At 38.4% G+C, this 17,143-nt stretch overlaps 1 pseudogene; it reads left to right on the top strand.

The window, feature by feature from the left end:
- Positions 1-17,143, top strand: part of LOC102836777 — a 62,326-nt pseudogene that overhangs the window by 12,738 nt on the left and 32,445 nt on the right.

Here is a 17,143-nt window from a genome sequence, read left to right as displayed (position 1 = left end):
GCGACTGTGTGCTGAAGACCTGGGGGGCATGCGGGAAGGATTGCATGGAGGGGATTGTAACCATGGCAATGAGACGATATACGATAGAATGAATGTAAAACCAATGTTCTCCCATGTAAACTATCACATAATTCACAATAAAACATTAAAAAAAAAAAAAAGAGGTAATGAGGTACAAACTCTTGTTTTCTAATGGACTTATTTTCTGGTGAATAATAAGTTCTATCTCCTCCTTTCATTATCTTCACTGTTGGCAATTCAAACGTATTTATTTAGTAAAAAGCAGTAACAACTTTGACTTCTTAAAAATTCTTCAGACCTTGGTTATAGTCTTGACTTTCAAATCTAATTCTGTTTAAACACCATTAAGTAGAATGTAGAGCTGCATTTCTAGAACATCCATTTTAGAAATAGAGACAATAGAACTTGTGTTGATTCACAGAAGAATAGTTGATTTCACCTATTTTATGGTAGGAATCTTGGTGTGGTGCTGTAGGATAGGCACTGAACCACAAGGTCCACAGTTCAAACTTATCTTGGAAATCCTATACAGGGTTGCTGTGGGTTGTAACCTATTCAACAGCACTTAATAACAACAACAATTTTATGTTATGTCTCAGAAAAAGCAAAAGTTTTACATTCTCTACCACAAGTCCTTTCATCTGTTCCTCGTGTTTTTCTTCTCAATTTTCTTTCTTTCTGTTCACCATTGTAGCCTTACCACAGTCATCTAATTGGAACTACCTCAAATGATTTGCTAATCTCCTTTCATACTTGGCGTTTGTTGCTTCTTCCCTGAGACTATTTCTACTTTTCCTTTGTAATTTGTTCTCAAACTATTTGCTTTGGAAATATTCAATGCAATCAGATTGTAAACTCTGAGGAAACCGATCTTTTCTTCTCAGTTATAGCAAAGCAGTATTTAAAAAGTTACTAAATTCTGACTGTGACTCTGGTACTGGAAATGCAAGAGTGAATATGACAGTCTCAGTGCCTACGACGATTACACCATTCTTCTGCCAATCCCTTTAACTGAGTGTTTAATAAATTCCTGTTAATGGAGACACAGAGACTAGTCTTGTTCATTTGCCCAGTCAAAGCAGAAGCATTATAAGAACTATAATCTTATTATCACATTAACAATGGTCAAAGATACATTATTTAATCCAACACATAATAAATTTAGAAAAATACTTTCATGGGCGATCATAATTTCTCTTGTCTGGGTCTAGGGAAATGGTCAATTGCATGAGGATCGTTGATTATATCATGAATAGAACTTTAGTCTTCCTCAAAGTGCTTATGCTTTTTTTTTAGTATTCATATTTATATTTAGTAGAATGGCACAGTAATATGTATTTTTTTTTCTTCTGCTTTTGTTCTTTTTTCTTTTTTTTTTTTTTTTAAGGATTTAGATGTGGATTGAGTGAAAGTTTACAGGGCAGATCAGGTTTACATTCAACAAATCATATACCTTGTTTCATTACAATGATTGTAATCTCCTCCACGTATCATCAGTTAACATTATTTCTCTCTATTCACTTTAGATTTAAAAAACAACAACAACAACAACAAAAACACTCAGGCATATATAATGATTTGCACCTCCAAAGGGCACATTCTGCAAGTCTGTCTCCTGGCCACTGGCTCTTAGTCTCTCTCTTCCCATGAATCTAGTTTCCTCAGCTGCTCCCTTGCTCTATGTTCTCATCTCTGCCTTCATCTCTGATGGCGCTGCTTCTCTGGATAAGGTCTCACATTCTTCTTGTGCTCTTCTCCCTTGATGGTCCTAGGGTCCTCTGTTTCTGGATGGTAAGATTAACCACTCTCCTATTTTTGTTACAAACCTTCTACCTTTACAATTGTGAGAGTTGCAATTAGTCATGATAACAATTATTCACTATTGAATCACACAAATCTTATGCTATCTCTTTTCACCAGACTCATTTAGACAAGATGAAAACTATTCAGTGGGGACTCTTTCCCCCTATCCCCAACACACTCTTAAATTCCCTCTTGACACCTTGTAAGCCAATCACTTTGTGCCTTTATTGCCCCTTCATTTTAGGTAGGCGATGTCTAAGTTGTCTGTCCCTATCTACCCTAAGTACAGAGGGATAGTATTGATACTTGATATGAGACTTCTTTCCTCTCTATAGGTATTTAGAGTTACTACCTCCATGAGTATAGGTCCAGTTGATCAAAGTGTAGCAATTTACCCTTGTTTCCTTTATCCAATTTTTTTTTTTTTTCTGTAATCTTCCTCTAGTCGAGTTCTGATTATCAAGCCATCGAGGCCAGGTCAAATGAGTACTGTCTGCAAATTTGGGTGTTCTTATGTGTTTCCCCTCACTTCATATCAGCTGGATGCTTCAGTCTCAGCTCTAGCCCTCTGTGGCTATGTCCTTGTCCATGGGCTCAGGTGTCCCCAGGTGTCACCACACATTGGACCAACCAGCCCTTCCTCTTCTCTCTCTCATCTCCAGGTCAACAGAAGTCAATAGACTGTGGTTGAACTCAGCCCATTTCTCCATTGCTCCCTTCCCCCCTCTTCCACTCACCAGTAGACCAATGTGGTTGCTCGCAAGCTTACATCACTGTTCATGTGTTCCCTTTGAGTGTCAGTCTTAGAGGGGAGTTTATCCTGAAGGAACTTGATTGCTTGCCTTGATGGCTTCCTGGCAAACAGCTGGCTTATTCTTATTGTAACCAGTCATGCTGACATTTTTGTTTTGGTTTTTCCTGATGAACTTTCTTTGAAGATGTTTCTTCTGTTGCTCTAGTTGTTCCAGACTGGTCTGCTTGTCCTTGCTAGTGAGAATGTCCCACCTCAGAAGGTTCTGGATGGGACTCAGATTCCATATAAGGTCCTATACTCTGCAAAGGCTTTGCAAGAGGCCTATTTCACTAGACAAGTTCTAAAACCCCTTTTAGGTATTCCAATCAGTTATAGGCTGAAGACAGGCTTACAAGTTTTATGTAATCATGTTTTCCAACATTTCTTTCTATCCCACTCAAGTGTCTATTTTACAATAGTAGGCCAGGAAAACAAATATTTATAAGACAGTCAAATATTTTAATATTATTTCCCCTCTTCAAATTATGCCTACATCCCTGTATCACAGAACCCTGTTATTCCAAGGTTGAGCATGTATCACTATTTACCTCTGTCCCACTAGGCCATGCAAACCTGTCTCAGTGTTCCCCCCATCTATCTTGTTCTTCCGCCTCCTCCACCCTTCTTGTATTGCCCTCCCCAACATCCAAGCTAAACCCCCACCCCAACCCCACTGTTCTGGTTACCTTATATTCCATTAATTCTTCCCTCCATTTAAGACAGTCTTTATCCTATAATCTACCTGACCTCACCACTCGGATCTCTGTTCCTCTGTGTTTATCTTCTTTCATATTGTAATTGCTTTGATCATAGACTGACTTCCCAGATCCTCTGTTCTTATAATTTTATTCTGTTCTTGACTCTTCCATTTGTCGAATGAATTCAGGGTGATGCTGTCACATACATCATTCTCTGGTTGTTGACTGTTCTTGTTGGTCCTCAATCCACAGAACTTTCTTTAGGATGTTTTTCATTGCAGGGTTGGCTTTGGCAAAATCCCTTAGCCTCTGTTTATCCTGGAATGTTTTGATTACACCTTCATATTTGATTGACAGCTTTGCTGGGTAGAGGATTCTTGGTTGGCAGTTTTTAATCTTTCAGGGTTTATATATGTCTCCCCACTGCCTTCTTGCCTGTATGGTTTCTGTTGAGAGATCCGAGCTTAATTTGATTTGTTTGTCTTTGTATGTTACACTTCTCTTTTCCCTAGCTGCTTTCAGGATTCTGTCCTTATCTTTGAATTTGGAGAGCTTGATTATTATATGTTCGATGATTTTCTTTTAGGGTCTATCCTTACTGGGTTTTGTTGAACTTCTTGAATGCCTCTCTTTTCCCTTTTCAGGATGTTAGGGAAATTTTCTTCAAGCAGCTCATTAACTATCTTCTCTGTGGACTTGTGTGATTCTTCCTGTTCCAGAATGCTTATAATTCTTAAGTTATTCCTCTTTTTGTTATTCAACATGAATCTTTGGTCTTCTTCAGATTATTTTTATCCTTTTTTTCTGCTTGTTCTTCTATCTTAGTGGTGTGAGAGATTTATCTTCTAGCTCACTAGTTCTGACCTCTATCTTATGAATGCTACTCCTTTCCCCTTTAGTGTATTGTCCATTTTTGATATTCTATTATTAATCATTTGGACCCCTTTCTGTAGGTTTTGAATTGTTTCCAATGCTGTATCTATTTTATTTGATTGTTCTCGTAGTGCTTTCCTGACTGCTTCCTTATTTTTCTCAACTCCATTGTATAGTGCTTTGATACATTTTATAATCATTTTTCTGAATTTCTTCTCTGGCATTTCCAAAGCTTTCCCATCTTCTAGTATGGAGTGTAGGTCTACTTCCAGCTCATTTGCCTCAGTCACTTTATCTCGTTTCTGGACATGTGCTGAAATGGTCATCTGTTTCTGTGTTTTGGGCATATTCAGGAGTTATCTGTGGCCTTAATACTTAGATGGGTGTGTATTTTGGTAATTTTTACACTTTCAGATTGCCTCAAGGTAGATGTGATTAGGAGACAGGCTTCCCTTTTCACTCTGCTTCCTGAGAAATATCAAGATGACACTGTTGGTTGTTGTGACATAACTCAGGATTTAATTTTCGGCCTATTTCCTTTTTAGTCTGCCTGTCCTGCTCCACAATCCCCATTCAGGCTTTCTTCCGAATGATAAACAGTTCAGGGCTGGCTGTGGCAGTTTTGCACTGCCATTTGGTTTTAAATGGAAACTGTCACTTTAAATCTGGAGGAGATCTGTGCACATGCATAATAGTACCGTCCAGGAGTTGGGGTGGGGTGTCCACTCACTAAGGCACCCCTTCTAGTAACCAGAATGGAAGTGCACAGATAGCGAGAGACCAATGAATAGATACAAAAAAAAAAAAAAAGTGTCCACACCTTTATCTACACAGTTCTGTCAGGCATCCATGGCTGATCTGATCGTTCCCCCACTTGGTCTCATCCAAGATGACGGCTCCAGGAGCAGCTGCATGTCTTGGATTAGAAAGCAATGGATTTCTTGCTTCTGCTGCAAATTCCTCTAGTTGTAAGCCTTCCAACCTTCTAAATATTCCTTTATATGTGGTTCATAGTTCTGGCACCATCCCCTGAGCCTGCTTGGGCGAGTATTCTGCATAGTTGCTGATGGAGCTCCTCACTGCACTGCTACCCAATCCACCATCTTGTTTGCGGCTATATTTTTTAAATAACAGAAACTTTAAACAATCTTCCTCTAATGTCTAACTGAAAAAATGTTTTCTATAGTTGAACAGATATAATATGCCTACAAATTTCAACATCAAAGAAATAACCTGCCTTTTAGAACACACTATTGACAGGAACACAGAGAACCTCCCTTACTTAGGTCTTGATACAACTATTAGTTTCTACTAAGAATATAACAACTATGGGCAGATCCTACACAAATGGAAATTCCACTAGATTTTAGCTGGTTCTTTCAAAAAATTTAAAACAAAAGCTCTGGAAAGGACAAAACATAGTCAGAGGTTTTCCTTTTATATTAAACATAATGCAAGTGTATAGTATAAGTAAAAGGTATGTGGAACTGTTTCCATTACTCTGAACTCTTACTTTGAACTGAAGGAGGAATATTTTTTTTTCTTTCAGAGTTATCAATGGAACTGGAACAAAAATACAAACACCCTTTACAAACTACCAAATTTGTTTTTCATCATGCCAAAAGAGATGCCAGTTATACAGTTATGCTTATTGCACTGCAGAAAGACAGCAAAGGTTTGGGCAACAATTCTACTCTTTGCATTCAGAATCAAATAAATTGAGGGGTCAGAACTTAGACTGCAGGGACCTAGAACCTCGCTGGCTGATCTTGATGGAAAAGTTTGGCATGAACTCCAGGGGACAAATCAGACATATCTTTGGGCCTGGGAGACAATACATTCCAGATGTTTATGCTGATGGTGGTGGTTGTGTGCCATGGAATCGATTCAGACAGTGATCCTATATAAGGTTTCTGGGGTTGTAAATCTTTATGGGACCAGAAAGCCTTATCTTTTTCCCATGGAGCAGCTGGTAGTTTCGCACTGCGGCTCCTTGTGGTTAGTAGCCCAGCTCGTAACTCACTATGTTACCAGAGTTCCCACATTGACAGTAGCTGCAGAAATAATGGTAGAAGTGGTACACAAGCTAGATATGGAGTTTACTGGGCACTTAACAACCCACCAATTGTGAAAGGGTTTCTGGAAGACTGACAAACCAAATGGCAGAACTAAGGGAAGCCCACAAAGCAAATAAACAAGCAAAGAGTCAAAATATAGATAGCACACCATTGAAACTAATAGCAAATTTGTCATTCAAGGCATAACTGAATGGATTGATAACTGAAAAAAAAATGGATGGAAAACAGCCTCTGGAAGAGATGTTGTCAACAGAAATAATTTTGAGAAGATTGATTGAGCTTCCCAAAGCATGGATATTCAGTGGACGTATGTTCCTGGTCATGGAGGCATCAAAGGCAATGAAGAAGTTGCTAAACTGTCCACACAAGGAGCTAGAAAATAAGACTTCATTTTCATTCATTCTCTATTGGAGTTAGATTTGCTGGTGGCAATTTCCAAAGTTTTCTTCCCTTTTTCTCATGGGCATCTACTTACAAAACTGATTTTCAAGTTTTTTCTACCTTTTTCTACCACTAATAACAACCTCTTTGTCAATTAATAAAAACTTAAACTTTCTGCTTTAAAAGAAAAAAGAATCAAAGAAAGAGCTTCATTAATAAAATTATAACATGGAGCTAGTCAGAAACTCAGAATGAAACATTGTAAAAGAAAGTATTCCCTGAGTGGAAGTCTTTATCTAGGAAATGGACCATTCACTCTCTAGATCAAAATTCCACTTGATTATTTAGAAATAAGCAGTGTCTAAGTTTTTGTCATTGAAATAAGCATGTATATAATGTGAATAGTTAAAGCAGCTATTGAGCACTTAAATCAGAATTGAGGGTATATTCTGTGCTCCCTATTTAAGAAGTGAAATCCTGAAATCTTTGCTATTCCACATTTAGGTTTCCAACCAATCTAGTTTAATCAACATTGTATCCCTCTGGTTTTCCTTATCCATTCAATAAAGACCTCTGTTGGTAACCTATACTCCTATACTGTCTTAAAAGTCTTTCACTTTTCATATATTTGATATGTAGAATCTCATGATTTGGGATTTTTGTTTCTATTGATGATGACTTTCATGTTAGGAGCATAAATCCTAAAATTATTTGTAAAGCAATGTCACAGGATGCTAAAAATTCACAAGGAGAAGACTCAGCATCTTCCTGGTAATAGACAAGTAGAACAATGACAGGTGATTTGGCCTGTTTCTCCTGTGTGTTGTCTTCAGCCCATCGTACACTGGGGGTGGTTATGACGCTGTCTTTGCAAGGGACTAAACATGGGGTGGAGGGGAGGGGGAATTCTGTGCTAACGCTTTGCTAGGAGAAGGGATTTTTGTAGTCTGTGTAAGTCTTATTAAAATTGACTACTTTGACAGCTTCCCCTGTGGTTCTTTGGTTCAAAGATAATAAAACCTCCTGAGTTATTTCCAGGCACATTGGTCTTTTTCTTTTAAATTACTCATAGATCACAAAGTACCTTGACAATGAAAAGTAGGTCCTGATGACTCAACCTCCTCACACCAAAGTTGTGAACATTGGAAGAGGTAATGCATATTATTAGACAGTACCTGACACATAATAGGTATGTAATTAATGTTTGTTTTTGAAGAGTTGCTGAGCAATAACATGAAGATGACATTTTTTGTTCCTTCAGTTTTAAAGTGTAGAGATCAGCAGCTAAATTTGAAATGATGGACGACTTGGCCCCAAAAAGACCTTTTTAAAATTTGAAATCCTTATTGGCTGTCTGAAAGCTAAGACAATAGTGGTACCATGTTACCTCTGTTTTCATAGCAGGTATCACCTTGTCAGTAACACAGGTCAGATATCCATTCTTTTTAAATTGAGCACAGTGGCATTATTCCTGATTTACCCCTAGAAAAATAGGTAGGGCAACTTTTTCTCTCTCTTGGACATATTCTAAAACTTCACAGTTTGTTAGAGATAAAGGCAACTAAAGTAAAGTGGAGTCCTGGGTTAATGCGCTGGACTGCAAAGTCAGTTTGAGCCACAAGGTCAGGGGTTCAAGTTCACCAGTCACTCTTCAGAAACCCTATACAGGATTGCTATGGGTCAGAACCAAATCAATGGCACGTAACAATAACAACAACAAAGTAGATTAGAGGACACTTAGAAGATAAAGATCTTAATTGTTCACAGTTTTATCTATACAATCAGAATCATGTTCACATTTATATTTGTATTCATATTTTATATCAGATGATGGCCTGGTAGGGAAGTCTTTGCTGGTTAAAGTTTAGCTATAGACTGAAACAGGACTGAATAGCAGGGTAATTTAAAGCAGTTTTAAAATTTCAATTGCAAGGCAACATTTAAATGTAGGAGGAAAAACTTTGTTGTAGTTGTTAAGTGCCATAGAGTCAGTTTGGACTCATAGAGACCCTGTTTAGGGTTTCCAAGGTGCAGCTTGTGGGTTTGAATTGCCAACAGTCCAGTGCTGACCCTGTCGTGCCATACCATGCTGTTGTTGTTGTTGTTGTTAGTGTCACTGAGTCAATTCCAACTTATAGCAACCTGTATAGGGTTTCCAAGGAGCGGCTGGTGGGTTTGAACTGCTGACCTTGGGGTTCAAACCAGTCTTGCGGTCCAGTGAATTATCCTGCAGCAACACACCAGAATTCCACACCATACCTTCATTTAAATAAAGGAGCAAATAAAAGTGAAAAAGAGAATAGAAAAACAAGAGAGAAAATCAATGCAACTAAAAACTAGTTCTTTAGAAGATCAACAACATCAATAAAATAGATAAATTAGAGTATCTGAGTAAATTGAAAAAACAAAACAAAATGAAGTTGTCTGCAACCAATTATCTTTCCCAGCAACCCAAATGCCTACCTTACTCATTTCATTAATTAAGATATTGAAATTTTTAAAATTAGAAAACAGCTTATTTGTAGTTGTTGTTAGATTCCATCAAGTACAAGCTCATAGTGACCTTATGTGCACAACAGAATGAAACACTGCCCGGTCCTGCGCCAACTTCACAATCAATGGTACACTTGCACCATCACTTCTGCCATGTGCCAGTCCATCTCATTGGGGATCTTCCTCTTTTTCTCTGAACCTCCACTTTACCAAACATGATATCCTTCTCCAGGGACTGGTCCCTCCTGATAATATGTATGAAGAATGACCATCCTGGTCATCCTGGCTTCTAAGGAGCTTTCTGTCTGTACTTCTTTCAACTCAGATTGGTTTGTTCTATTGGCACTCCATGGTACTTTTAATATTCTCTTGCAAATGCAGTAATTTTTCTATGGTCTCCCTTTTTCACTGTCCAATTTGCATATGCATATGAGGTTATTGAAAATACCATGACTTAGATCAGGTGCACCTTAGTCCTCAAACCAACATCTTTACTTTTCAACACTTTAAAGAGGTCTTGTGCAGCAGATTTACCTAATGTAGTACATAGTATGATTTCTTAACTGCTGTTTCCATGAGTGTTGATGGTTGATCCAAGCAAAATGAAGTCTTTGACAATTTCAATATTTGCTGCATTTATATAGATGTTATTTATAGGTCCAGTGGTAAGAATTTATGTTTTCTTTACACTGAGGTGCAACTCATACTGAAGGCTGTGATCTGTGACCTTCATCAGTAAGTATTTTAAGTCCTGTTCACTTTCATCTGCATGTTGCAGGTTGTTAATGAGTCTTCCTCCAATCCTGATGCCAAATTTTTCTTCATTTAATCCGGTTTCTCGGATTATTTGCTCATCATACAGATTGAATAAATATGCTGAAATATACAACACTGGCACATACTTTTCCTAATTTAAAACCATTTGTTGTTCCCATACTCTGAACAACTGCCTTTTGATCTATGTACATGTCATTTATGAGTACAATTAAGCGTTCTGGAACTCTTAGTCTCTGCAATGTTGTCCATGTTGTCATGATCCACACAATCAAAAGCCTTTGTGTAGTCAATAAAGCTCAGGTAAAGAGAAGCCGTTGAGAAAGAGAAGCAGAAAAATAAAGAAAAAATGAAAGAAGAGATAGAATGTTTAGAAAGCAAGTAAGTTTATAAAACATAAAATATGAAATAATTATCACTATTAATATCTTAGAGCAAGAGCAACAAGATGGTGGAATAGGAAGAAAGGCTGTATGAACCATCTACAGCAAAAATGAGTAAAACCAAATGAAAACAGATACAGACGATAGTCCTGGAACTCTAAACTTCAGATGGAAGGATAGAAAAGTGGACTGAATGCTTACTAGGAGAGAGAGCTGAGCAGATATGGCAAAAAAAGGAGAGACTGGTGACCTGTGCCCACTGACATTTGGGTGCAGCCATCTTGTGCTTTTGTGAATGGCTTCAGAGGCAAGAAAACATACTAGTGCTGCAGAAGCATACTTGTGGCTTGTAATCTTTGTTGTTGTTGTTATGTGCCGTGGAGTCGGTACCGACTCATAGTGACTCTGTACAGGATTTCCAAGGCTGTAACTCTTTATGGGAGCAGAAAGCCTCATCTTTCTCCTGCGGAGCAGCTGGTAGTTTCGAACTGATAACCTTGAGGTTAGCAGCCTGATTCGTAACCACTATGCTACCAGAGCTCCTTTATCACAGTGTAATTTTTTATCTTGTTCTCTACCCTTCTCTGGTGACCACAGATGATACTGGCTCCCACCCATATAAAACTAGAGGGAACTTCCTGCTTTCCTGGAAGTCTGAGCTGCATGGAGCTCCGTTAAAGGAAGTAGGAACTATTGTCCACATTGATCCCATTCAGACAGGTCCTGCTCCAGATCATTAGAGTCAGTCCTGGCCAACCCTGGACTAGCTCTCACTAGGAGAAACAGTTGAACAGATGTGTGGGGGATAACAAAAAGGAAAAAAAAGACTGGAGATTTGTGCAGGCTGGCCAGTCATGGTGTCACCATCTTGAACTTTCGTGGGTGACTTTGAAGGTAAGGGGGCAGTAGGTGATGCAGACGCATACCACTTATTTGTAAAGAGAAAGGGTAGAAATGTTTTTTGTTCTGTTCTCTTATACCTCACATTGCTCTGGTTACCAGAGATGTGGCTGGCACCCATCCATGTACACTCCCAGGGAAGCTCTTGCTTTGGGCTGTCGAAGTCACATCAAGATGTGTGGGAAGCTAACAGCACCAACCCCTGGAACCAGGGGTTCCTATTCCAGACCCACAAAATCAGTTTTGGTCAGCCCTGGACTAGCGGGAACTCTCACCACTGGCTCTCCTGTGGGATAGAGTTACCTTGATACCCAAGCTGCTTTGGGATCTTTGCAAACTACTTCCAAATTGGGTGCCCAGAGCAGACAACACTTAGGTCTACAGGAACTCCATCTAAGGTGGACTGTTACTGTCTCATCCCTTACCTACCCACTATGTGAGGCACTTGGTTGGCAGAAGGCACCAGAATGTTCTCTCTGGGTCTGGTACCTGCCCTTTTTACCATTCATTGGTTGTGTCTGTTTATTCTTTTTCCATTGCATTTCTCTCTCTTGATTTTTAAACTCTCGATTTCCCTTTTCATTATCTTTTTGTGCTTCTTCTCTTTCCCAAGCACTTCTGCTTCTTTTCTTCTTCTTTTTAAAAAAATCCCTCCTTGTTCTTCTCTTTATTTATTTTTTTATCTGCTCTCTGGTCCCTTTCCTTTGGACACATTCCTCTCCCAAATTGTATTTAGGTCTTTTTCCTTTTATCTCTCTCTCTCTTTTTTTATTTGTTCACAGCAATTAATTTATTAAGAGGAGATGCTGCTGTGGTTCTTATTTCAGCAGTGCCCATTCTGTTTCCAAGGAGCTCTGGTAGCGTAGTGGTTACGAATCGGGCTGCAAACCTTAAGGCCAGCACTTCGAAACTACCAGCCACTCTGCGGGAGAAAGATAAGGCTTTCTGCTCCCGTAAAGATTTACAGCCTCGGAAACCCTGTTCAGGATCGCTATGGGTCGGAATCGACTCGACGGCACTTAACAACAACAACAACAATTCTGTTTACAGAGTTAGTTTTATTTGTTGTTTTGCTCTGTACTGGAAACAAAGTTTTCTACATTATTTTCAGTCAGGGGTTGTGGTATAGTTTCTTTCTGTTTATGATAGTATGGGCAGTGTTCTTCTACAGTCTGTCTCCTCATCAAAGAGAAAAGAGCTTTTTTGGTTCTTGTCAGCATGAATGGTAATTTTTAATGTGAAAATACTGAGGAGGAACCATTGGGCCTAAAGAAGTATGTAAATGAGATATAAACCTTTAAGGTGCCAGGTGCTTCTTTCTCAGGTTCACAAAAGCAGTCCACCACCACTAAACTCCATTCTCTCAGGGGGCTCGATGAAGGCTAACCAATCTGATGCATGTATAGGCAATAGTCCCTATTGACTGGCACTTGTAAACAGCCAATGCCAAACCCATGAGGTTCCCAATGAGATAAACCAAACCCTGAAGAAATGGCCCTAAGTGCCTGAATAGATCTCCAGGCCATCATACACACCATCATAGTAGGAAAATGGAGATAGTATTGCCAGCCATGTACATAATAAAGAGGCTCATGGGAATCTGCTTGAGGGGACCCAAGGCAATGTCCCATCAGCGCTTCTCTACCAGGATCCAGTCTGTCTCTTGCACACTGGTATCAGGCACTTGCTTGTCCAAGTGTTTGCTTCTTTCTCTCTTGTGTGTGTTTTTTCTTCTTGCTTCACCCAACAGGAGACAGCAAACACATCCACAAATTCCAACCACAGCTATTCTCTCTATGACCCCATTCATAGGGCAAGAGTCAATGCCAGTCAACAACAACAACCACAGTCAGCTAAATCCATCCTGGGCTTGACTGCAAGAAGAACAAACAGAAAACTGTGCAAAAGCTCCTGATCACATCCACCAAGAGGCAGTTGGTGAGTGCCTAGGAATATACTAGCACAAAATCATCAATTTAAAATAAACACAATATCACAATGTCAGCTTAACGACAAATCTCTCAATACTAGCAAGCTAGAAGAACAATCAAATAAAAGAATGAAAATATCTTAAGACAGTCTAAAATCCATGTGGGACAATATAAAGAGGAATAACTTATGGGTGATCAGAATTCTAGAAAAGAAAGCAACAAAGAAAAGCACAGAAAAGATAGTCGAAGAATTTTCACAAGAAAATTTCCTTAACATAATGAAAAATGAGAAGATAAACATTCAAAAAGCTGAATGAACCCCAAACAGAACAGACCCCAAAATAAAATTTAAAAGACCTATCATAATCAAACTCTCTCAAATCAAAGACAAGAAAAGAATCCTGAAAGCATCACAGGAAAAATGAAAAGTTATCTGCAAAGGACAACTAACAAGAGTAAGATATGATTTCTTAGAAGAAATAATACAAGCAAGAATGTAATAGGGAGACATATGTAAAACTCTGAAAGAAAAAAATTGCCAAGGTCAAGTGTACTTCCACAAAAAGAAAACCAATAATACATATTAGAGTAGAAATAAATGACTTTGAAAACAGGAAAAAATAGAAAGAAACAAATCAAGAAGTTTGTTCATTGAAAGGATTAATAAAATTGACAAACCATTGGCAAATCTAATAAAAGAAAAGCAGGAGAAAATGCAAATAACACAAATAACAAATGATATGTGTAACATCACAACAGAACCAATGGAAATAAAAAGGATAATAACAGAATACTATGAAGAATTGGGCTCCAATAAATTTGAAAAATCTAGAAAAAATGGATAAACCAAAAAAAAAAAGACCCACTTAACACAGTTAAGTGAAAAACTTGAACAGACCTATAACAAAAGAAGAAATTGATTAGGTTATTTAAAAACCTCCAACAATAACACAAAAAAAGTCCAGGCTCATATGGCTTTACTAGTGAATTCTAACCAAACATTCAGAAGAGAGCAGACACCATATTTATTAATTTAAAGTATTCTAAACCATGGAAAACTCCTGAACACATTTTATGAAGCAAGCATATCCCTTATACCAAAACCAGGCAAACACATCACTAAAGAAAATTATACACCAATATCCTCCCTCATGAACATAGATATAAATTTTCTCAGCAAAATCCTAGTCAATCAAATTTAACACATCGTGACCAAGTGGGCTTCATACCAGGGATAAAAGGATGGTTACATATTAGAAAAGCAATCAACATTATCCACTATATAAATAATACAAAGGAAAAGAACCACATGATTGTATCCACTGATGCAGAAAAGTCTTTTGAAAAAACCCAACATTCATCCCTGATTAAAAAAAAAAAAAATCAACAATAGGAATTGAAGGGCAGGTCCTCAACATAATTTAGAGAATGTATACAAATCCAACAGTCAATATTATCAATGGAAAGAAACTGAAATCATTCCCTTTGCAAACAGGAACTAGAAAAGGATTCCTTCAATCAACACTCCCACTCAATAATGCTCTGGAAATCTTAGTAAGAACTGTAAGGCAAGAAAGCGAAATTGTTGTTGTTAAATGCCTCTTAGTTGGTTCTGACCCATAGCAACCCTGTTTAGGGTTTACAATGGGAGGCTGATGAGCTTGAATTGTTGACCTTGTGATTCAGAATAACTTTTCAGTCCAATGCATTAACCCCAATGCCACACCAAGATTCCCGATTAAAGGCATCCATATTGTCAAAGGAAAAGTAACGCTCTCTCTAGTTTAAGATAATGTGATCCTATACACAGAAAATCCCAAAGACTAAGCAAGAATATTATTGGAACTCATTGAAAGATTCAGCAAAGGAGCAGAACACAAGATCAAAATACAAAAATCAATGAAATTCCTCCATACTAATAAGAAATGGAATCCTGGTGTGGTGCTGTAGCATAAACACTGGGCCACAATGTTGTCTGAACTGAAAGTTCGCAGTTCCAACTCACCAAGCATTTCTCAGAAACCTTAAACAGGCGCTGTGAGTTTTAAGGGACTCAATGGTACTTAACAATGTCACAACAACATACTGATAAAGACAACACTGAATAGGAAATTAGGAAAACAATACCATTTACAATAGTCACTCAAAAGATGAAACACTGAGGAATAAATCTAATCAGAGAAACAAAAGACTAATACAAAGAAAGCTGTAATACACTATTACAAGAAATCAAAAAAGACTTACAAAAATGGAAGAATATACCATGCTCATGGATAGGAAGAGATGACATTGTAAAATCTAATCAGAGAAACAAAAGACTAATACAAAGAAAGCTGCAATACACTATTACAAGAAATCAAAAAAGACTTACAAAAATGGAAGAATATACCATGCTCATGGATAGGAAGAGATGACATTGTAAAAAAATATATACATATATAGTGGGATATACATATTAACTAGATAGATAGATAGATAACACTTTATATATATATATAATGTATATTGTTGTTGTTGTTAAGTGCCTTGGAGTCAGTTCCAACTCATAGCAACCCTGTACAGGGTTTCCGAGGCTGTAAGTCTTTACGGGAGCAGAAAGCCTCATCTTTCTCCCACGGAGCAGCTGGTAGTTTCGAACTGCTGACCTTTCGGTTCACAGCCCAATTCATATATATATATCTATAGAATATATAAAGGAGCTCTGGTAGCGTAGTGGTTACGAATCGGGCTGCGAGCCGCAAGGTCAGCAGTTCGAAACTACCAGCAGTTCCGCGGGAGAAAGATGAGGCGGTTTGCTCCTGTAAAGATTTACAGCCTCGGAAACCCTGTGTAGGGTCACTATGAGTCGGAACTGACTCCATGGCACATCACAACAACAACAACAACAATAGAATATATATAATTAAGTGATATCTATATCTATATATCTCTATCTCTATCTCTATCTCTATATATGCTGTAGTTGGTTCTGACTCATGTATAGGGTTTCCGAAGAGCAGCTGGGAGGTTTGAACTGCCAACCTGTGTTTTGCAGTCCAGTGCTGATCCACAGTGCCATACCAGAAGTATATATATATATAGTGGTGTTGTGCCATGAAGTCAGTTCTGACTTATAGTGAGCCTGCATAGGGTTTCTGAGGCTGTAAATCTTCATGGGAGCAGAAATTCTCATAGTTCTCCCACAGGATGGTTGAACTGCTGGCCTTGAGATTAGCAGCCCAACTTGTAACCACTACACTACCAGAGTATAGTGTGTATATATATATGTCTGTGTGTGTGTGTGTATACATATAATCCCACAAATATAAGAGTTTGAAAGTGTCTAAGAAAATGTTGGTAGATAGGTATTTTACCTTTCCTGTAAACACAGTTATGAATATGGTGGAGCAACATGATGAAAACTTCTTAGATATTATCAAACATCTGAAAGCAATGAGTTGCTAGGCCTGTGGTTCAGAACCATAGTCTCAGGGGACATCATGTTCAATCGGCATAACATAATCCATGAAGACAATATTCTATATCCTACTTTAGGGAGCAGCATCTAGGATCTTAAAAGCTCATGGCCAGTCCTCTAAAGTTCAGCTATTTGTCTCTCCATGTGCAGAAGCAAGAAGACAGAAGAGAATTGAAGAGGCTTGGAATCAATTAGTCCTATGGACTAATGGAACAAGTGAATTTCTAACTCCATGACTCTGAGACCAGAAGAATTAGATGGTGCCTGTCTACCACTACCAACTACCATGAAAGGGATCACTTCAAAAGTCGATATAGAGTGATTAACTTTTCAGCCTAAGAGCGGAGGTCCCTGAGACCATCAAGGGAGAAGAGCAGAGAGCAGGACCCTATACAGAGAAGCAGTGATGCCTGAGATGGAGGCAGAGATGATAATGTGGAGAGATGGAAGTGTTGGGGACTTTAGACACAGAGAGGGAGAGGGGCTGTGTGCTTACAGTGTATACCCTTTGGTTGGTTGATGATGCAGGGAGGGGATTGTAACCATAGCAATGAAATG

The sequence above is a fragment of the Chrysochloris asiatica genome, unplaced genomic scaffold, assembly GCF_000296735.1.
Source record: "Chrysochloris asiatica unplaced genomic scaffold, ChrAsi1.0 scaffold00206, whole genome shotgun sequence".
NCBI lineage: Eukaryota > Metazoa > Chordata > Mammalia > Afrosoricida > Chrysochloridae > Chrysochloris > Chrysochloris asiatica.
This window is presented reverse-complemented; position numbering and strand designations above follow the sequence as displayed.